General features: G+C 33.9%; 1 pseudogene; it reads right to left on the minus strand.

Moving 5' to 3' along the window:
* Positions 1-17,900: 17,900 nt before the first annotated feature.
* On the minus strand, positions 17,901-21,839 carry LOC149578312 (protein CTR9 homolog pseudogene; annotated as a pseudogene).
* Positions 21,840-23,596: the final 1,757 nt, after the last annotated feature.

Below are 23,596 nucleotides of genomic sequence, written 5' to 3' on the forward strand. Positions count from 1 at the left end.
TGTTGTTATAAGAAGTAAAAGTGTTAAGAAAGAAAATCACAATAGTGATTTCTTTATCCTCTTCAAGGAGGTGGTGGCTCTACACAGTTTTATCAATGGTGTGAAGGATTTTTAGTATGCACCCGTGCCAAATCAACAGATCAAAGTCTAGCATCAACACTTAAGGTATTTTGATTTTCATGTGTTCTCTTTCATGAAAGTCAAATGGTAAACATGGTTGCCTTGATTCAGTGATTTTTAGCACTAGAAAAAGAGGTATAAATTTTACTTTAATATGGAGTCAGATCTCAGATCTAGATTAGTTTACCAAGTTCTAAAAGTTTGGAGAATGTGGTTAACAACATTGCTATGTTGAATAAATTCATCTACAAAAAGATTGTCAGTATCATAAGAACTGAAGTAGGAAATACTCAAGGTCTAAATGCTGAATAATTTTATCTAAAGCTTAAATCAGTAATCAACAATATGCCTTTTCATTCTAGACCTGAGGAATCTTCCTTGCCTAGTTTTTTCCTTGATTTTCTAGTGCTTGATTCAGTTAGTTGGCCAACACCTATAAGATTACAAGAATTTTTGCAAGTTGAAAGATTCATTAAGGAGATGGAAATTGATAATTATAGAGTTCATGCTGTATCTTCTAATGATAATAATCGGTGTGCTAAAAGTCAATGTAGTAATGAATATAATGAATTTATAGAGAAAGATAATTTGTCTTTTGAATGAGAAGAGATGGATTCAAATGCTAATGAATTAGATGATTGCAATTAGCATGAGGAAGATGGATAAAAAAATGAAAATGAATCTTGTTACAGTGAATATGAAGTTGAGGAATTACATAACAGTAGTGGAGGTAGTTCTTGCCATGATGAGAATGAATGTTGTAATAATTCTAATGTTCTAGATTGTTAGACTAATGATTTTTCTATTTTAAGTTCTTCATGTCATCCAGATGATAATCATAGCCAGGAAAAGATTTGTGAGTCAGTCTTCTTAAGCCCTAATGAAATTTCAGCTTTGTTGGATCATGATTTTGAAAATCATGTAAGTGTTTCTAAGAATGCTCATATTTTCCCCTATAACATTTTTTCATTCAGTCAAGTTACTTCCCCAAATTTTGATGTGGAAAGAGATATCAAATCCGAACAATCTTTGTTAGATATTGGAGGTGTATACGATAGTATCTCAAATGTCTTTGCACATGACGACTTTTTAGATGCAAAGGATGTTAGTGAAGGGAAATTTCACACTGTTTCACATTCTTCTCATTTTGATCATGTTGCAATAAGCTTTGATGTTTTATGTAACGAAAAGGAGAATGATAGAAGTTGTAATTCTAATTTTGAGTTTCCATTTTTTGTTGACGAGTCTAGTGATGATGAGTTTGAAAGATTTGAATTTCATTCCAATGAGTTTTTGGAAAGAAACAATGACAGTAATCAACAAGTTTGTGTGAGAACTTCAATGATAAGTTTCCAAACTTAGTAACTAATCCATTGTTTGAAGAATGTGGAGGATTTTTAGTGAATGAAAAATTTTATTTGATGAATATCAAGACTAAAAATAAGGTAGAGAAATCAGATTTCATATACTCCTCACATTTGGTTACAAAGGTGAGTTGCAAAATTTTGACACATGCAACTTTTTGAACAAAGTAGAATATGAATCATTCGTGTTTCTAGTTAATAGCATGAAACACTCATATGTAGATGATGGTTTTTAGATTGATTATAGTTTACATGAGTATGCTGATCCATATTTTCATAGTAAGCATGATGTAGAAGTTAATGCTGATTTGTACATGCACTATGAGAATGAAGGCATAAATTTTGTTTTGCCAAGTGATTTGAAACAAGATTCTAATCTGATTGGTGAAACTAATAGAAGAGTTTTTTCTAGCTTTCCTCATGAAAGTGAAGATGAAAATAAGATCTATAACAAAGGTAAGAAATTTTGAAGTTTTGGTGGCCCGGGGCCATTGTTTGTACAGTTTAGGAGTCATTTTTGCTTTCAATAAAGCTATTACAGAGAAGGGTTTTGCTATCAAGTGCGTGGTCTGCTTCTTCTAGTAATTTTGAGATCCTTTCCATGCCCACAAGGGACATGCATCTTAGACAAAGCCACTATTGAGACTCAAAATTGAAGCCATGATTTTGAGTACCATTCTCAAAATCAAGCCCTTTAAAGAGCTTTTTAATGCATGTGTACCTAGTTGTCCTTTTGAGGTCTAAGATATGTTTAATGTTTGTAAAAAATTGTATTCATTATATCCACTCATCCCATGAAGATAAACTACCATTCTAAATCATTCTGTGAAGTTTCGTTTTGAGCAATGTTCAAATCTGCATTTTTGCCAAAGTGTCAAACAATGATAGGACACCTAGTTTGCAATTGAATATCTTGCACTTGGTAATGTTTCATGACTCGCCACTTTGGGAATGTTTAGTATGAATATCAAAGAACCTATGATTTATATTTCAAGTTCTTTTGACATTTTTTGACTAGGTTTCAAATCCCCCAAAGTTGGTTGTTTATTGTTGTCATGCTAATCTAAATTGTTCAGAATTCTGGGAGGCCCTGTTTGACTTGTTATAAATTTGATCTAGCTGACCAAAATGAGATAATTATTTTTTCATTTCATTCTAAAGTTCAAGGAATTATTATGTCTCAAATCTTAGCTTATGACAAATCCATTTGATTAGTTTTCAAATGCGGTTCCATATGCAATTTGTAAAGTTTCACTAGTGTCATAAAGTGTAGATTGGTTTGTACCCCTGTTCGAGATGTTATAACATTGAATCTATGATAGGTGAGATCAAATGGATTGTACCATTAAATTCTACTGTAAAATTTTTTTTAGTGTGCCAGTTTGTAAGTCTTGACGAATCTGCTTGCACACTTTTCTAGGTCCATTCTGTTTGTGAAAATCACTTTTTTGCCAGTGTTTCCAGTTCTACAAATCTGAGTAGCTCACTTCGAAAACTTTCCAAATGTGCCCTATTATTTGCATGAGCACAAATCCTAAATTTATAGTCTCCTCATGATAGTGAACCAATATCCCAATTTTTGTTTCCCCAAGTGTCCGTTTGCCTTATTTTTGAAGCCAAAACTAAGTGCATTTTATGGTTTTCTAACTTGTTTTCTTGCAGGAAGTTCTAAGAAGGAAAATTTAATAGTCAATATCTTTTGACCAAGAATTCTTCATGACACAAGATCTAACAGGGTCAGAGAATGTGGAATAGAAAATTAGTGTGCCTGATTTCAGGGCTTTGCTAGGTGTTTTAGTTAGTTTTAAAGGCTAGGTAGAGGATCCCTTGGCACAAAATTGGTATTTGGAAAGAAAGGATGAAATGGGTTTTAAAATGTTCAATCAATGATCATTTTTGTTTTCAATCATTGTAATGAGTCCAAAAAGGTCAGATTGTGGGGTTAGGTGTTTTAGTTCAATTTTTTTTTAGCCAGACCCACTTTGTGGCCCAATTGACTCCATCAAATCAATGAAGTATTGGGGAAATAATGGATGTTTTAAAAGGGAACATGTTATAATGTTTTAATTCATTGTAAATTTTACAATGCACATATAACATTGTAAATCCAATGAGAGTGAGGGGTTGTTCACACACATTGAGTACCATGGATATATGAGTCTCATACATGTCGAGACTATCCCATTTCTTTATATTCTGATTGAATCAAAGATTACATTTAGTATCATTTGTAATGTGAGAAAAAACTCTAAAAAGGTGGATTGAGGCCTCATAGAGGTATTCATATCTCAATCAAAGCTTTATACATCTTTTTCAAGGATATCCAATATAAGATGCTAACTCCATAGATATTGGTGAAATGTCCAATAGTGAAGAGGAACATGAAATGCCTAAATTTGAAGAAAATGATTCTGAAATACGGAAGAGTAGAGCATCAAATATATGATACGAAGTTTAATGGGTGATGCAATCAAAATGGTAAGAAAATTTGGCATCTAATTTTTTTTTTCTACCATGGGTAGTTGCAGACAAAGGACAGAGATGGTTATTTGCAATGGAGCAAAGCAGAATGAGAGAAAAGAGCTACATAGATCACATGAACTATAGGGGAAGACGTCTTCAGCTAATCTGAAGAAGAAACATAACAATGATAAGAATTAAGCTCAAATTAGGAAGAAATATATTGCTCTTGTCATAGAGGAGAAACCATCGAATTGTAAATTTTTATTTGATGGGCTTTGTGTATGGTCAATCTACATTTATTTTCACTCCAAAGTTTTTCAAGGACTTAAAGAAGATGATCAATATGCCTAGGGAGACTTTGAAGATCTAGAGATGAGATGAGAATTTGGAGTTATGAATGCTTGTAAGAGAATACCGTGAGTGCTCAACATGTTTTCTACCATGGGCAGTTGCAGACAAAGGACAAAGATGGTTATTTGCAATGGGGCAAAGTAGAATGAGAGAAATGTGCTACATAGATCACATGAACTATAGGGGAAGACGTCTTCATCTAATCTGAAGAAGAAACATAACAATGAAAGGAATTAAGTTCAAATTAGGAAGAGATATATTGCTCTTGTCATAGAGGAGAAACCATCGAATTGTAAATTTTTAGTTGCAAGTCCAATGAAGGTTACTGCTCACCAAACTTCAAGAAGGAGGCCCCTCGGTTGGTCTATGGGTTGGGAATCTCAATATAGTGGACCCTCAGGCTACATTGTATTAACCCAATACATATTGAGAGACATTTGTAACTATGGATATGTATGTAGAAAAACCTACCAGTTGTTTTTGACCAATGAACCATGGATGCAAGGAGTTTTTCATAAAAGACTAAGAAGAGCAGGACATCGAATCATCCACACGATGAGGAAAGGGAAGCATAATTAGTCTCCAAGTATAGTCTCCATGCTTAGCACAATGCATTAAATAATATTTTTTATTATTTTCCCATGCAATTAGGTCTTTTAAATAAATTTTAATTATAATGTATTGTTCAAACTTTAGAAATTTTTAAATATTTGAAATGAGATGCAGTCGTGGAGCCATGTCAGGGACTTGAAATTCAAACTAAGATTTTGGGTGTTTCTGGTAAGCCAATATAGCAATATTATATATCGCTGAAACCATGAGAGAATGAAATTTCAATTTTTGGAGTTTGTTTTAACACAAGAGACCCCTAGTTCAGGTTATTTAAGGTTTTGTCTTAGGTACCCAATTTTCAGTTTCATTCAGTTAGGGTAGTTCATATTTGATTTCTAGTGAAATGGTGAATTGAATGAACATAATAGACAGTATGAATGCAATTAGGGGTGAATTTTGTTACCCCCAAGTTAGTTGAATCAAGGTATTATCAAAATTTCAAATATTTTGGCAACACAAGGATTTTCATCATTGAAGAAGAGATATTTCAAGTTTGTTACAAACAATGATGCAAATCATATTAGATTTCAGTTTTAGAAAGAGGAGATATATTTTACAACAAGAGCGAATGAAGATTCAAGTGGATACATGTCATGTCCAGATCAAATCTAGGATTTATTCATCTCCTATATCTCTCTCTTTTTGATTCATCAAGTAAGGGTTCTAGTTTTGAAGAATAATTTTCATTGCCGTGATACCATGTTGGCAGTTTTCACTGTGAGACCAGGGTTCCAATTTTGATGTGTTTTTATCACTGTGATACCACACTCTTCAACATATTTCTCTTGTATGAACATCAATAGTTAAGCTAATAGAGATAGTTATGATCTATTTAGTGGTTTTATGAATTTTTTTGCATGCATCTGAATGTATAGTGACAAAGAAATGAATACAAATGCGCAAGAATTTTCTTAGTTTCATTTTGATTCTCATCCCTTATATCTATAATTTGCAATGTTGTGTGGTTTAGGGACAAAGAAATGAGACCCATTTGAATTCTTGTAAGGTTGTATGTCTGATATGTTTTTTTGTTGGAACAAAGGGTCAAATAAATGCTTGATGTATTTGATAGGGTTGTTGGTTATTTGAGAAGGATATTTCATGATAATGAGGTCTTTAGGAACATTAATGTCTTATTAACAAAGTGATAAGATAGATCTGATATCTTGATGTATGGATTATGTCAGTGGTATCATAGATGTATGTGTGTGATTCGTGGAATTGCCCAATAGATAAGGCACTGATTAGCTGCAGGATCAACTTGTTCTTACAACTGCATAAATCAAAATTATAATCATCCATTTCCCTTTCCATTCAAGAGCTAAAATGTGATGCCCTTATTTAGCTTATAAATTTCTTAGGCTATGTTATTAGCTATTTCATGTCTGGGATCTTTGCACAAGTATTAGAAGATTAAGGGTTTTATCTACTTTGATAGATTCAAGTGTGTGTTTTAGCATTGGTACCATATAAGTGAATTTGAGGTCCACTCCCCTAGGTTTTGCAGAGCCTAAAGTAGAAGAAGGGTCTAGCCTTATAGTTGGCCCAATGTATGAGAGGGTATGTTGAAGATGGGAAGTAGATGCCCCTAGATGTATTATGTTCTCATTGGGGTAATTTGAAATTGTGACATTTCAAAAACACCAACACAAGCTACCATTGTAATAAGGTATATGCTCTATGTTATCTTTGTTAAGGGATTTAAAGGCATCCAAGAACACCTTCTACTCCTTCTCCATGATTTGATTTTAGGATCTAGACAATTATATGCTAAGTGAAATTGCATAAAGGTATACAAATACTTAATGTCTAATGTATAACTGGAAAGACATTAAATATTAAAAAATGATCAATAGAAAGAGAGAGTCATATCACCAGAGATAGAGAAAAGAGAAAATATAACTGATTTGATATCAGATTTTGTCCACTCTAAGTAGACTACATCTCCAGGTCTAGCTAGAGTGAGTGACTGATATATTAATAATGGTCCAAAAATTGATTTACACCACATATTATAGTCCATCCATGATGTCCTCATACAATCTTTACTTGAACCAACTTGCATACAAGCTCTCAAGGGTGCAAGATTGGTTTCTAAAGAGCAAGAAAGACTTCGCCTAAAAAGGCTTTACTACAAAGAAAAAGCATCATTACATCACATTCTCCTTATTTCTACTACAAGAATTCTTCTCCTAAGAATTCTTTACAAGAAATACAATACTTCTCTTTTTTCAAGAAAACTTGGGCCTCTTGGATCACCTTTGGATCCTCTCTCTGAATGCCTTTACAAAAGCCATAAGGCCCATTTTATACATAAAAATTTACCATAATAGGATTAATAATTATTAAAAAAAAAAATGCTATCTTGGTATATAGAATTTCGTTCATAACTTCCTTTTTGATGGTCAATTTGTAACCATCCATGAACAATTATTTGTTCCTCTATTTTTAGTTTGGTTGTTAATCAAACTCAACCAACCATTGTTCAAATAACACACTCAACACTTAAATAGCAATTAACATGCATGGTGTCGTGGTTGGCATACTATTTTCTTGGATAGAGGTCACAAGTTCCACCCCAACCAACCATTCATCAACAACTTAGCCAAGTACCATGAGTGGTGGAGCAGTGCTCTTGGTGGATTCCAAGGAGGAGGTTAGAGGTTTGAATCCCTTAATTATTTTTGGCCATAAAATCACTCAACTTACCTTCTAACCCATTTTTCATGTGACATAATTTGTTGACACATGGCATCTTATCTTTTGACTATGAGAGTGCCATGTGTGAAAGCCACATTGATTTTGTTATGTTCATGAGCAGGCCATGTGTCCAAATGTGATCGATGAAATGTGCCATGTCATTTTTTGCCTTGTTAGCATGGTGATGTCATCATTCAGCCCTAGTCAACTTGGTCAACCTAACTATGACTAGTCATAACTTCAAAGGATGATATCTTCCACATCTGGACTTCATTTTTGACAAAATGAATGTCATATGAAAGCTCCCAATGAGATCTTCAATTTGAAACCCATTGTTGACCTCTTTTGAGATGGTCAAATTTTCATATTTTCTATGGCCTCTATTGTTGATTTGACTAAAACTTTGACTATCCATAACTTGAATAAACAAACTCTTTTCAAGCCCATTCAAGTTGCATCAAGTTTATGTTGACGAGTTCTTTAATTTCGCACTACTTCTGAGAGACTTTAGAACACTTCAATTTTTAGTGGTAGATCCACTTGGATCACTCCATCTCTGGGTCCTTACCCCTTTCATTTGTCTCTCCTATCTAACTATCATCATCTACCCATTCTGTGATTTTCTTCTTACTCTTTGAGTCTGCCTGATTCTCTTTGGCCAATAGATCTTTGAGTAGATTCACTATGGCACCCTTTCTCATTGCCTTGGGCGGCATACTTTTAACCTCTTGGCTTTCTTCTACGTTTGACATACACCAACCTAAAGCTTAGCTCTGATATCACTCTAATACAAAGGGTCTAGGGTTCTAACAACTAACCACTTCTAATTAAGGTATTAATCTTGAATCTTCCAATAATTCTTGTTTCTTGATCTTTCCACCAATCTACAGCTCCAAGGCTCTTCCCTGAACATACCTCCTAGGTGTAGTTGGCTTGGTGTAAGCTTAATCTCCATATTAAGGTCCTAGTCCTACTAGTCCTTCTTTCCGTAAGAACCTTAACTCTTTCTTAGGATCTTCCTCTTCCACTTCCTTGGAGTCTACTCATATCGTAGATACCCTCCATATCCTTCTTTACCTTTTAAATACTTTTGGTCACAACAATAACCATAGAAACTCACAATCTTCCAATAGGGTTAATTAGGCCTATTTGCTTCTAGGTCTAGTAACATTTTTTTTATGCCCACTCCACATTATTCCAGATAACCTTATGAGAAATCTTAGGAATCTGAAAGATATCACCTAGTACTCCAAGATTCCAAATTTTTAGAGCTTCAAACACCCATAACCCTACTCATCCTTAAGCCCTAGTTCCTAGCCCATCTTTTAATTTTCTAGACCAGTTTTCACTAAAAGGATTCTAGATCATTCCAAACTCCAAATAAATCTTCCAATCCACTTGATCCTTCAAAGTAACATCCTAGGGCTTCTAGGAATCCCATTGGTTTGACCTAACTTGATCATGGCTATTCTCTGCAACAACATCTTCAAATTTTCCTTGCTCACTTACTCCTAGTAGTTAGCATAGGGCATCAATCCATAGCTTGGAAACCAATCACAAAATTTAAAAAAAGAACTAAAAAATTATTTACAATGTCTAACCTATCATCCCACCATGTTTAACACATTTTTCACCCTGGATGATTAGGTTAGAGCCATTATTGTGGAAACAACCCTGTGAATGAAGATCTTAGACCAGTCACCAAGAAAATTCCACAACTTGCAATTCCAACAAGTTCAATCCAATTTTTTATATGAAAAAAAAAGGAAACACTACTTTACAAGAACCATAAATTTGATCTTCTATGCCAATCCATACACAACCATTAAACACATAAAAAATAATGGAAAACTCATAAAAATGTTTGTACAATAAGTCCACATGTGTATAATCTGAATGGAATCCTTCTAACCTTCCAAAATATGACCCTTGTGCTCAAATACCTGAGCATGGGAAGTTCAACTTCCTAAACCACCATTTCCAACTTTTTGCAAAAATTACAAAGTTGATCAAGCAACTTTGCAACTTTTGAGCATTTTTTTCTCTTTACATCTTTTGGTCAAATGGGTGCACCTAGGACCATTATAGGACCATAGATAAGATTTCTAGGACCTATTTAGGCAATAAAATACCTTACCTAATCATTTTGACCTATTGAGCAACTTTTGGCTCATTGTGCAACATTTGCCCATCCTAGGACCTAGTGAGCAGTTTGGATCTTACATTTGGACTAGTTGCATTCCAAGGACTCTTGGAACTTATTAAGCACACATACACACTTAAATATCCCCTAACAAGTCCAAAACCAAAATTAGGGAGGTACCTTACACCAAGGAGAATTCTTTCTTGGAAAGAGGTTAGTATCATGGACAATCAAACAATATAATTGCATCTCTTAGTCTACATCAGAGGCATAATATGTTATTGCAATAGTTAATTGTTCTAATATAATGTGGATCAAGAAACTATTGTTAGGTATAGATGAAGAAATCAAGGAACCAATAGTTATCTATAGTGATAATGCTAGTGCAATCAATATATCCAGGAATCCAGTGATGCACACTAAGACAAAACACATTGCAATCAAGTATCATTTTTTGAGGGAATTAGTTCAAGACAAAGAGGTAAAATTGGAACATGTGAACACCAAGGAGTAGGTTGTAGACATATTCACCTAGCCATTATCTAAGGATTTATTTTTGTATCTAAGAGGTAAGCTAGGGGTCATTCCCCTATTTGATTCTCACTAAAGTACTTATTAGTGATGCATCAACATAGCTTCATTGGCAAACTATCAAGTTGATGCAAGATTTTTAGAGCACATTGCATATGAATTAGTAGATTAGGTATATTGCAGATTCATTATATAAAGCCTTTGGAATTTTATGTCAAAGAGGGAGAGATTGATGTCATGTCAAAGAAAAGAATTAGAGGGAGAGATTTGTATAATAGAAAGAGGGAGAGTTTGATAGTATAGAGTCTGAAGATAAGATGACAGAGGGAGAACCTCAGACGGAGTTCTCATGGATAAAGAATCATAATCAAAATAAGGATATTATAAAATATTATAAATCATTTTGTTACTTTAACACTTTTCTTTTCATAATGACATATTGTGTTTCCATTAATGCCAAAGAGGGAGATTGTTGAAAATAATTATTCAATTGTATATTGTCATTAATGTTACACAAATGTCAAACTTAAACAAAGCACAATATAAGTCGAGCTCAATTGGGCACCAAAGAAGATTTCAGTATCAGTTGAGCATAAGTCAGTGTCAATTGAGACTGGCTGGTCAATGAAGGAAATCACTATCAACTGAGTTTGGTTGGTCAATGAAGAGAAGTTAGTGTTAATTGAGTTAGGTTGGTTATCAAAGGAATTTCTATATTAACTAAGTGATTAGTCTAGTGTTAGCCTACTGCCAGCAGATTACTTTTGTTAATACAAGCTGACTAAGTGGATATTAAATGTTTGTATGAAAGGATATTCAAGCTGACTTGACATTGAGTTTCATATATATGAAAGGTAAAGTTGTGGATTGAAATAAGAAATTAGAATAATGTGCAATAAACAAAATATGAAGGATATCTTATGAAAGATAGAACATTTGAGGAGTTGCAAAGAATATTCTAATAAGGAAGGTTTTGGAAATATAAGAGAAACTAAGAGGGGAGGGGTGAATCAATTACCACTAAAATAGTTCCAAATCCCTTAGATGTCATTACAAAATTTTAAATAACTCAAATCCTTGTACAACTCAGTTAGAACTAGATATTCATTGTAACTTGGTTAACAAAGCAATCTTGAGATATTAACATGTATTAATCTTTAGTAACTTAGTTTAAAAAGGATAAATTAGTAAGAAAATAACACTTGAGACACCAAGATTAAACATGAAAGCCCAATTTGGGAAAGCCACCAATGCAACTAGTTACAACTTTTTACTCTTCTAGAGTGATCCCTGTTAGGAGCCAACCTTTGTAAAGGTTACAAAACACATTGTTAGGTGTGACCCTATTAAAGGATTTGAATCAACCTATTAGGAGTAGCCTTATTATAGGTCTTAAGACACTTCAATCTAGAAATATCACCTTTTTAGAGGATTTACAAAATGGTTGTTAAGTCAACTTTGTTAAGAGATTTCTTCATTGCTACAATTGTTAGAGAGTAACAATGATTTACCTGATTATTAAAGCAACTAATTTGTAGATTCAGATAAATTTTTTGGATTATCCTTTGGATCCTTTTTGATCAAAATATTCTTTGCAACTCCTTGGATGTTCTGCCCTTAATCATATATCCTTCTTTATTCACATCTTATCTTCTTCCACATCTTCATATTTCAATCTAGAACTTAACCTTTCATATATATGAAACCCAATGTCAAGTCGGCTTGAATAACCTTAAAAATAAACAATTAACATCCATTAAGTTGGCTTGCATAAGCCACATAATAACCAAAAAAATTCTATTGCAGGTCAGTTGACACTGAAACTGGGTCACTAGGTTACCACTGAGTTCCATGGTAACTGACCTGACTTGGTTTACACTAAACCCCTTTGATAACTAACCTGACTTGGTTTACATAGGAATCCCTAAATGATTGACCTAGCTTAGTTTACACTTGATCACTGAACCTGGCTTATTCTAGCTCATTCTAAACTTCTTCTCGGCTAATGCTGGAGTCTTCTGATCTTGGTTACTATTGGAAATGCTCTTTTAGAATGTAATATTTGTGTAACATCAATGACAATATACAATTGAATAAATATTTTCAACTTAAGGTTCAAGCGGATAACTTAGAACAACGATATGAATCTGCAAAGTTAGTTGCTTCATTAATTAGGTCAATCATTGTTACTCTCTAGTAGTTGTAGCAGTGAAGAAATCTCTTAATAGAGTTTTTGATAAGAAAAATAGGTTTTACAGGGATCTTGAAACTTGAGAGTTAAAACATATCATAAGGTTGATAATAAGTAGTTAAAGCCCAGCCAAAAAAAGAAGGCCAACCAAAGGGCCAGTTAAATAGACAGACAAAAAGTCAAAGGTTGATAATAAGTAGTTAAAGCCTAGCCAAAAAATGAAGGCTAACCAAAAGGCCAATACAATAGACTGAAAAACCATCTAGCCAAAAAACTACAAAAATCTAACAGTCCAAAAGATAGGAAAAAAAAACCAAAGTTATTCCTCTGTCTTTCTCTCAAGCTCTTGTATCTCTTCTGCTGCTTTATAGGTTTTGTTAATCTCCTCAGCCATCTAATCCTACTTCTTCTGACCATCCCACTCTATGTTGTTGAAGGTACTATCAATCATAACATCTTCTTCCAATTTGGCTCTTTCTCTATCCTTTTCCTTGTTTTCATCCAGAAGACCTCTGGCTTTCAACATTCTAGTAAGGGATGAGATATTATCATTGATAGAAGTTGGAATTGATATCATCTAATTTTCTAGATTATGATTGTGGTTTTCCAAATTTTGGATTATCTTCTTAGCCAAACTAAGTTGATCCCCCTATTCATTCAAATTACCACAATCTAACATCTTCCTTTTGTTTTCCAATTGGCCTATTTTTTCTTTAAACTCCTCCAACTCATGGTAAAGCCATTTGATTGACCTAAAATTGTCAATCATGCTCTTTCTAGCATTATTAAGCAAATTCATGCCAGTCTCCCTTGCATTATCCATTATGGCCACCATTGATGGATCAATGGGATTCTCCAACTGGAGCTCACCCTATTCTACTTCTAAAATTTGTGGGTTCACAGCCTCTCTTACTATACCCATTTTGGAATTTCTAACATTAAAGTTTCTCTAAGCCATGCACCTATCCTTAATTACCACCTCTCCTCCCTCACCATATTTCTTCTCTTTGTCCTATTCCTGAGGATGAATAGGGGAAAAAGGAATGCCAGAGATCTCCGGCCTAGAATCCAAAATCCCCTCTGCATCTTTGTCTTTAGACCTCCTCTATTTTTTAGCCATTAACTCCATTGTCTTATTTTCTACCTCCTCTTCAACCTCTTAATCATTTTTCATATCATCCCCTTTCTCATTGTACTCTTCATCTCCTTGGCCTGATGATTTAGACCCATGTCCTCTAGGGCTCTTCTTGCTCGAGGTTTTGATTGATGAGGGCAATTTCTTGTCTAAATCCTTGGCCTTCTTTCTAGGTGTAATGTTCTCTTCACCCTCCAAACTAATACTTTGGACATCCTCCAAATCAAATAAGAAGCTAGAGCTTCTTGTATCCATAGAAGCATCCACGCCCTGCAAGGGGTTTTACTTATGGTCTAATCCTTGAAATGCTCATAAATTAGAAGCAATAACCCCTCATGTAGGGCCAGATTCGAAGAGGGTTTCTTCTTGTGCCCATAAATACTCTTACACATTAAAGTATATAAATAAAAAGGGAATAAAATCTTGACACCATAGCGAAAGTGATTGAGTAAAACAAAATGGTGTGTTCTTACTCTATCAAATCTAGTGTTCAAAGAAATATACTCTATAATGGCCCATAAAACATACCTCTATAACTTCTTGATAGAATCCATTTTGTACTAAGTTTCACACTTTACCAGTTCATTTCTCTCCTCCATATTCTTTGCAAATTCCTTCATAGCATTCGCTAACACCTTCTATCTCTGTAAAACTTCAGCCCCTCTCCCAGAATTTTAGTTACAAGAGTAATGACTTCCTCGATGACTTGAAACGAAACCCCAACCACTTTAACCCTCCTGTCCTTCCATGAATCAACCATACTATTAGTGATCGCAAGGTCAAAGCCATGAAGTTTAGTAATATAGTTGGCTATACCACCCTTCTCTAGCTTATCCTAGACTTTAGTCCTTTGCTTCCATTTTTCTGCTTCACCAACAGGTTTCTTCCTACTTCTTTCACCCATCATTTTTGAATTTTCAACACTAATTATTCTCATAAACTCTAACCTCTGATATCCCTTCTCCAATCTCTAAAAACCTTGATGGCTGCCTCTCTAATAATCATTGATATGTCTTTCTTTTCCCCAAAAATGGTAAAGAAAGAGAAAAAAATTGACCCAAGAAATGTGTCGATTTGACATTGATAACCTCATCTGACTGCATTTTTCATAAATGCCATAATTATAAATACTCAAACTGCAACTCTCATTAAATACCATTATAACAATTAGATATCCATTGTACCTCCCTAGATTTTTTCCAGTTTAATTAGGCTTTTTGCTGCTTCCAGGATGTTTCTGCCGAAATTCCAAATCATCCCCTTTTCTTGCCTAACTGCTTCATTGGCAAACTAGTCTACCACAGAATTTGCCTCCTTATATTCATGGGTGATGTGGACACTTTCAAAATTGCCAAGAAAGGATCGGGTCTCTTCAATAATATTATCCATGGACCATGATGGTTGGGTGAACCCTTTAATACACCTTATGATGTTATTTGAATCCCCCTCCAACCATATTTTTTTAACTCCATGTCCAAAGCTAATTTCACCGTGTGGCATGCAACACTAGCTTCTGCAAAATAGTTTGTCTAATAACCCAAAGGATGGGAAAAAGCTTGCACCCATCTACCATAGCTATTTCTAATGATACCTCCATAACCCAAAGGTTCGGGGTTTCCTTTAGCCACACCATCAAAATTTGCTTTATGCCATCCCTCAGGAGGGAGAAGGCATTCTACCTCTCATCTTTTAGTCCTCCTGTCCTTATCTTTCTCCTTCTTATTACCACCATTTTCAATATCTCCCCCCTTTCCAACTTGGCAATTTTCCTTCATGCTTCTATATATCTTATCCCCTAGAACAAAAATAGGTTCCTCTCTATCTCTGAAGATTCTATTGTTTCTTTCCTTCCAGATTCCCCAACAGAAATGAGGCAAAGACCATGTACTTAAATCCTACAAATCTGTACCTTTAAACATACTATTCCATTGACAAAAGAAATCTAGTACATTACCTGGCTTGCACCAACTTACCCCAAGATTCTTGGTTAAGCTATCCTAAACCTCCATTGAATAAAGACAATGGATAAACATATGATTAGCTGATTCCATTTGATTTTGACACAGTATACATCTATTAGGAATATAATGTCCTCTTTTGATTAAATTATCTTGGGTAAGAATTTTGTCTTATAAGGCTAGCAAAAAAAAAAATTAATCTTTGGGGTTAAACCAAGTACCCATGCTTTAGCCCAAGGGGGCTTCTCATTCAAACTCCAAAGAGAGTTATATCCCAATGCATCTGAGTAACAACCATTTGGGTTGTCTCCCCATATTAACTCATCCCTCTTGTTATTAAGAATCATAGAGTTCAACATTATCATAACTGGCTTTAGGTCATCTGAAATGAAAGACAGGTCTCTCCAACCCTGATCAGTTCTATAATCACCAACTTTCAAACCAAATTACCTAGTATAAATATTTGACTAGTTTTCAAAGATAGGATTATTTATAAGGGGGCCTTGAATCAACCAATTATCATGCCAGAATAGAATATCCTCACCATTACCCACTTTCCACTTAATCTTAGCTTTGGCCAAGTCCCTTGCCTTAAGGATTCCATTCCAAATGACAGACCCATTCAAGATATCTTCATTATTGAGTAAGAACTAAATAATAGGCTTCATTATTGAGTAAGAACTAAATAATAGGTTTTTTGACATACTTATTAACAAAAATATCTCTCCATTCCCCTGTACTATTAAAAATTTGCCAAATCTATTTAGCTAGAAGAGTTGTATTAACACTAGTGCATTTCACCCTAAATCGCGACCACAAATTGTGACCAAGTTTTTTAAATGGGTTGGTTGGTCGCGTTATAAAGAAATTTTTTGTTTTTTTCTTAATAACATGCCCATGTTGGTCACAATTGCGACAAATTAATTTTGTCAAAATTGCGACACACATGGCAGCATAAAACAAAAAAAAAGGACAAAAATGTAATTCACATTTCATTTGGTGAAGCTGCGAGTCCGGTCTCCATCAACATTGGCACTAGGGAAGCTGCGAGTCTGGTCTCCATCAACATTGGCATGAGGGAAGAAAAAAAGTCTTGTCTCCATCAACATTGGCACGAGGGAAGCAAAAAAGTTTGATATCCATCGAAAAGGGCACAAGGGCACGTTTGCTACAAATCATTGACGAGTGTGTTTGATTGTAGAACATTGTAATAAAACTTTGTTGTGACTTATTGCTATGATTGTAGACTTCCATTTGTGCTTTCTTGAATGTCATCACCCTTTTGTTTTAGCTCTTGTTCTTGCCACCTCCTTCATGCTCCGATCACATGGTATTTTAAAGTTTTCTTTGGGATTTTTTTTTCCACTTTTTATGATATGCAGTGTATCATCTCATTAGATTCTTCACTCATACTATGCGACTTTACAAAAACTACCTATTTGGATTATGTTCATGATTTCAACTGTTAGGGGAAACTCTGCACACTCTGTCTTCTCTCGACTGTGTAGGGTTCTAGAATTTTGAACGCTTTTGATCTCCTTAGGGCTTGAAGAGCCTTATCTTTATCAGGTCTTCTTCCTTTGAAATGGATGTCATCTGAATTGACACTGAGTTTCTTATCAAATGAAATTGGCTACTTTGCATAATTCACACTAATAGAAATAGCAACACCAACTACTTGTTACTCTGCAAGGAAAAAGTGAGCATCTTCTGCACCCCTTTCACAAATTTCATGCAATCTTTTGTGTCTGTTACAAAGTGCACTCCACATTTAATGATTCCTCTTGATAGAAGTCCTCTCCTTGGAAAATAACAAGCTTTTTCATTCTTGAATAGGGCTTGACTACTATTCTATTTATCCTAGGAATGCCATGTAAAACTCTCTACCATATACTGACATATTCAGGCTGTATTGTGTTTTTTAATGGACACTTTTAATGGATTTCTACCAAGCCACTACTTTAAGAATATGATCTCTTTCGTTAAGATTACTTTCTCTGACAGTTACTAAACTTTTTATGTCAATACTTCAGTTAGAAATATGCTTTCTTGTTCAACAACACAAAATCTGCCTTGTCTTCATAATTTTGTAAAGTTCTATGATGCTCATCTTGCAAAATCAACCTTGACATTTTAAAAAATTCATTGAAACATAGTGCATATTCCTTGTTTCTTGTATCATATTTCATTATTCCACAAAGTTTTTCTCATGATCAAATCATACAATTACATAGCCTGACAGTTCCTTAAATCAAATTAGCATACATATAGAAAAAATGCACGGAGATGGCAGGTTGTGAAAGCAATCATATAGGGCTGCAACGTGGGCGGCCTATATTAATCCTTGTAACCTACCATGTGTATGAGGGCTTGGCACTACTGACAGTTGGCTAAACACATGGAGTGTATTCTTTAATTCAAACATTGCTTGACAAACCTCATTAGCAGTACGTTTTAGCTTTTGAAGTGTTGAAGTTGAAAACTTCTGCATGTCAACACCAACATCAAAGCGTAACATGTAATTTGAGGGTGCCAAATGTACTGCTCTTAATAATGTTCTTTTACAATCTTGCCACTGTTTTGCTTCATAATGTGATTGAGCTAAATATAATAAAATTTGGGTGTCAGTGCCAAAATAGAATTTCCTCAAACAATTTTGATACATTTTCACTGCAAGCCCAAACTATCCTTGTGTAAAGTAAACATGTGCTAGATTTACCCACACATCAGGCATCTGAACAAAAATGTTTCCTGTTGTAGCTTCTTGAACCTATGTAAAAATTTCCTTTGCAATATCAAAATGGCTCCTTTCGGCTAGCACAATGCCTACCGCATTTGCAGCATAGACATTTCTAGGTCTCTGAGCCAACACTTTACAATATAGTTCCCTAGCCTTATCAAGATGTATTCCCTCCACATCTGGATCCTTCTTCTCATTGCATGAAGCTGCAAAATAATTCCAGTTTCCAAGAGAAATGTCAGCATAAGCATCCTTACCATCTAATACATTTTGTGCAGTTTTAATTATTTCTTTTGCTTTAAGCCAGTCATCTGTTTTCAGTTCCAAGTTGCCAAGCATGGTAATCACATTTACTAAGGTTTTATCCACCTTAATTGCCTCCCCAATAAATTCTAGGATTAGTTGGATCTCATTTCGAGCCTAGGCCATGGCTTCAAGTCGTAGATATGCATCCACATAATCAGGAAACTTGAACAATATTAGCTTGTACAAAAGATTTGCTTTTTCAGTGTCATGTAGCTGTTCAAACAGCCTGGCAAGATTAAATAGTATGGTATATGAAATATTTTACATATTCAACAATGGATGATCTATATTCCAAGAGATCTTTTGTAGTCAAAATAGAAGTTTGAAAATTATTGAAAATCTAGTATAAGTTTATGTTGAAAATGGTTCTAATCTTTTAAATTGAATTCACCAAATAAAGTTATTTGAGAAGATGTTTTGTAGTCAATATAGAAGTTTGAAACATAGAAAATGTTATTTATTTTTTATTTGTTCCACAGAAAGATTTTGAAGTCAACAAAAGGAAAATCAAGTGATGAAATTTTGTTCCTCTTATGTTCAATGATATAGTTCTATTATCTTTTATTTTTTTATTGAATATATATCTTAAAATTATTTTAAATAAATCTTAGGTTCAAATTTATTCAATATTTGATTTATTTTTCAAAAATAAGAAATTGTAACCCACTTGAAGATTTTTGTGACATATGACTTCTAAATGATCCATGAGAATTTAACTTATATCTTGAAAATATTCCAAATTGATTTGATTTACATTATTACATATATACATATATGTTTCTAGAGATATTTAGTTTATTTAAATATGTTGTTGCTTCTGATCTATCTATTGTATAGGTAAAATACTAAAGGTTCACCACGCAAAGAGTCTTTTTGATGAAATGATGTATTCACCAAATAAGAAGTATTACCAATGTAGGATGGAATGAATTATTTATTATATCATCCCCAAAATACCTCAATAGGAGACAAGAGGTAGTTGAATCATGAGCTTTGCATTGAGTTCGAAGATATTTTTAGAAAAAATAAATGTATTTTTGGAGAATGGTTAACACTATAAAAGACAAGTTATCTAAATAGATTATTGAATTTTTTGTTAGAAAATATCAACTAGGATAAGATTATAAATCAAGGATAACAACATGATTTGGTATCCTATTTCCAAGATAAAATAGGCTACAAAGAAAGAAAAGTGGTTCACTCATAATATTCTAAAATGCTAATTTGGGTATAAATTGTGTCTTGTTGTCTTTATGGGCTTCATTTGGTTGGTCATTAGCTGAAAAACTAGGAATATATAAAGATCAATTAAATAGGGATAATCATTTATAGTTTTTGTATGAACACATTTAGACTATTTTAAATTAAATATATTGATTTTCCTTTGCATTGAGTTGCTATAATAATTTTGTTTGCTTCAAATCCATATAGTAGATTAAATAAAATGTCTCATTATTTCTATATTCACCACTACTTATAGGTGAAAAAAGAACATTCAAGCATTCAAGGACTATTGTGATATTTTTTATGCAAGCTCACAATGTCCAATAGACTTTCAAACAACCAGAATGCTTTATCCCATGTATGGAAGTTTTCATTTATAAAATAGTTATTCTGTGGTATATCTAATATTTTATATATTCAACAATGAACAATCTATCGTTCTCTTGTAACATTTAGCAAATAGTTTGAATACTTGACTTTCTATAATATTTTGTTACTTGTATGCACATTTTTGGGGAGCCAAATGACAAAGATGAGCTTGAAATATTTGAATACATTCCTTTTCATATGAGTGATTATGAACATATGTCAAGATATATTGAAATATACATATATATTTTTATCGCACACTTATGTAGTGCACACATTTAGATAGGTGTAGTTACTTTTAAACATGTTAATCTAGTGTAACTTATAAAATGTCTAATATAAGTCTAGGTTGAAAAAGGTTATTATTTTTTAATGGAATTTGTCAAATAAAGTTATTTCAGTAGATGTTTTTTAGTCAACATAGAAGTTTGAAACATAGAAAATGTTAGTTATTATTTTATTTGCTTCATAGAAAGATCATGAAGTCAACAAAAGGAAAATTAGGTGATAAAATTTTGTTCTTGGGTAGGGCAACAATAATGGTTCCCACTTTCCATAATGAAGAAATCAGATGGAAAGTGGGGAAGCTAAATTTAGGGGCTTCAAATGAAGCCAAATATTTGAATGAAGGTTCCAAGGGGCTTCACTCGAAGCCTCCATGCCGATATTAGTGTGGGGGCTTTGAATGAATCTTAGGGCTTCATTCGAATCTGACATGCGGACCTCGTTCATACTCCTAATAACTGATCGAAAAAGCTTTTACATCCAACATTTTTTCTTTTTTGTCCCATGGTTTCATGTATGAGTTGGTGGACTAGGGCGCTAAGAGGAAAGTTAGTAACATCATACCTTGCATTAGCATCTCTGTCTATGATGCAGGAGCACCTATTCATTGGATTTCTCATGGATAAATTCATATTTTAAATTATATTTAAATAGTATTTAAAAAGAAACTCAATTTAAATAGTGTTTTCACTTTATCCCATGGCAACTCAAGTGAAACACCTTCTTCTTCTAGTCGATGGAAGAATTCCATATCCTTTAAACACACAAGAAAAACTTCAGAACTGATACTGGGGCTTTTATTGATGAATTCAACCCAAACGCCATTTCCTAATGCCTCCATGAAATTTTTTTGAGCCAACTCTAGTTCATCATGCTCAAAATGAAGAACCCCAATGTTGTTTAACAATTCAATGGGTACATCCTCTCTACTCTTCTTCAGAAGAGACTTTGCTATGTTAAGAGAATCTAAGGCTGCACTGGGGTCTGATGATATCAATAACTCACCCATCTTAATAAAGGAATGAGCATCACGTGGATCTATGCAAGTTGCCTTTCTTAGAATTTCCAAAGCCTTCTCTTGCTGCCCTTGTTGAGCATATATATGGCCTACAACTTTCAAGCTCTCACAGTTCTCAAGGTGAACCTCCAGAACCTTTTCAAAATTTGAGAGAGAACTCTTAAGATCTCCCAATTTCATTTAACCTATCCCAACCCAAAGTATGGCAACACAAAATCTTGTGGCTTTTGGCTTTCCTTGACTGATGCCATGTAGTAGTGGCCAATAATTTCATAATCACCTTTGCTATGATAAGATTGTGCAAGATTATAATATGAATGAGATTTCATGAGAGGGTGGTTTGTTGAAACAAGAGCTATCTCATTCAACTCTTCATTTGGATCTCCACATTGCTAATCACTTGGATCAATGCTTTTCTCTTTCTTCACAAAATAGGTTTGGTCCCAGAGTTCAGCAAGTCAAGAAAGTGAACCATTTAGGTTAGTGTCTCCCCTCCCAAATGATTTCCTCAAAATCAATATAGATGGGTTTTCAAGGAGTAATCCATGTCCAACAGGAATGGGTAGTACTAGTAGTGGAACTTTAAGCCCTATTTAGTTTTTCTTTTCTACTTCCTTAAGTACTCATTCTAAAAATTAGATGGAAGCTTGGGCTATTCTTTATACTCTTGAGAAAGCCTGTGTATCAGTCTGGAAAATGATTTTTGCAAGATGGACTATGTGTAGTGCCTCTCCCATTTGACTTTTGTTAGTCATCCTGATGGATGCAACCTTGCTGATCTTTTGTTGTGATGGATCATGATTGTGACTCTAAGTGGTCTACACTGTTGAGGTGTTTGGATTTATGTTTCTGTATCAGTTGCTTTGATTATGCTTTTGACTGATCTATGAGATTATGATGTGATTTTGGTTCACTGAGGTTTGTGCCAGTGGTTACCAGGATCGATGTGGTATCATGAGGTTGTTCCGTGATTACCTTGAGATGTGTGCATAGATTGCACTATGTACTTTTTACCATGCTACACTGGACTAGGTTCCTATAGCAGTGGTTAGTCATGTTTATGACTGTGTTTGCTTATGTGTTTTAAATGCCTTTTTAATGTAGAGTAATCAATCTTTATTAAATGCATTAATGATTAGAAATGGATTGTTCATGTGGGATTATTTGGTTATGTGCTACGAACATTTACCTTGTTATATTTTTGATTAGAGAGATATTTGTTACTCATGTTATGTTTACATTTGAGAGGACGCGAGGGTCAGATGTTACACTTTGATTCTAGTATCATGGATTTTAGACTACTAAGCTGTTCAGTTAATCATATTGCATGATGATGCCATTTTGAGATGACAGTGTGTTTTATGATGATATCTGGTTATCTGGTTATTTGGTATTTGGACATACCTTTGATTTCATTATATGATGGATTTAATGCTATGGTTATTTACTTCATTCTTGTGTTGTTATGCTTTATGCGAACGTGAGTGATGTAAATAGATTATTTTAATATAATTAATTACATGGTTACATTAGGTGATTTAATGCATTTATTGCTTCGGCTATGTTATTATATGCAATTGCACTTGATCATGTTGTTTAGTGTGCAGGATTTATATCCCTGGCAGCGACACATGGAGTTAATGATTCAGCCATTCATATTTTACCAATTTCATCCTTATATGGTCGAATTATCCTTTATTAAATGTTTAATTTAAACCTTTCGGTGATTATTAAATTTGAACTCATTTGCATTATGTGATTAGACTAGTAAGCATGTTTGTGCATTTTAGAGGTTCGCATTGTCACGAAAGTTGTTAAGGAGATTTATGTGTTTTTGAGTTTTCGAGCTTTTTAATTGTTTTATTTTAATTTTTGGCATCTTTTCCCTAGATAAATTCCTTTTTATAGGAATACCCTATTTTTGTTTGGGTCGATTCGGGGTTTAACTAGATTGGCTGGTTAAATATCCTAATCGATTATTCACTCGAAAAGTGAATAAGTATACAAAGAGGAATTTAATTCCTCACTTCTCACTTTCAAATTGGAAAGTTGGAGAGTAAAACCCAAAATCCTCTTCATGAGGATT

The sequence above is a fragment of the Cupressus sempervirens genome, chromosome 1 (assembly GCF_028749045.1).
Source record: "Cupressus sempervirens isolate cs-2001-9-10 chromosome 1, ASM2874904v1, whole genome shotgun sequence".
Lineage (NCBI taxonomy): Eukaryota > Viridiplantae > Streptophyta > Pinopsida > Cupressales > Cupressaceae > Cupressus > Cupressus sempervirens.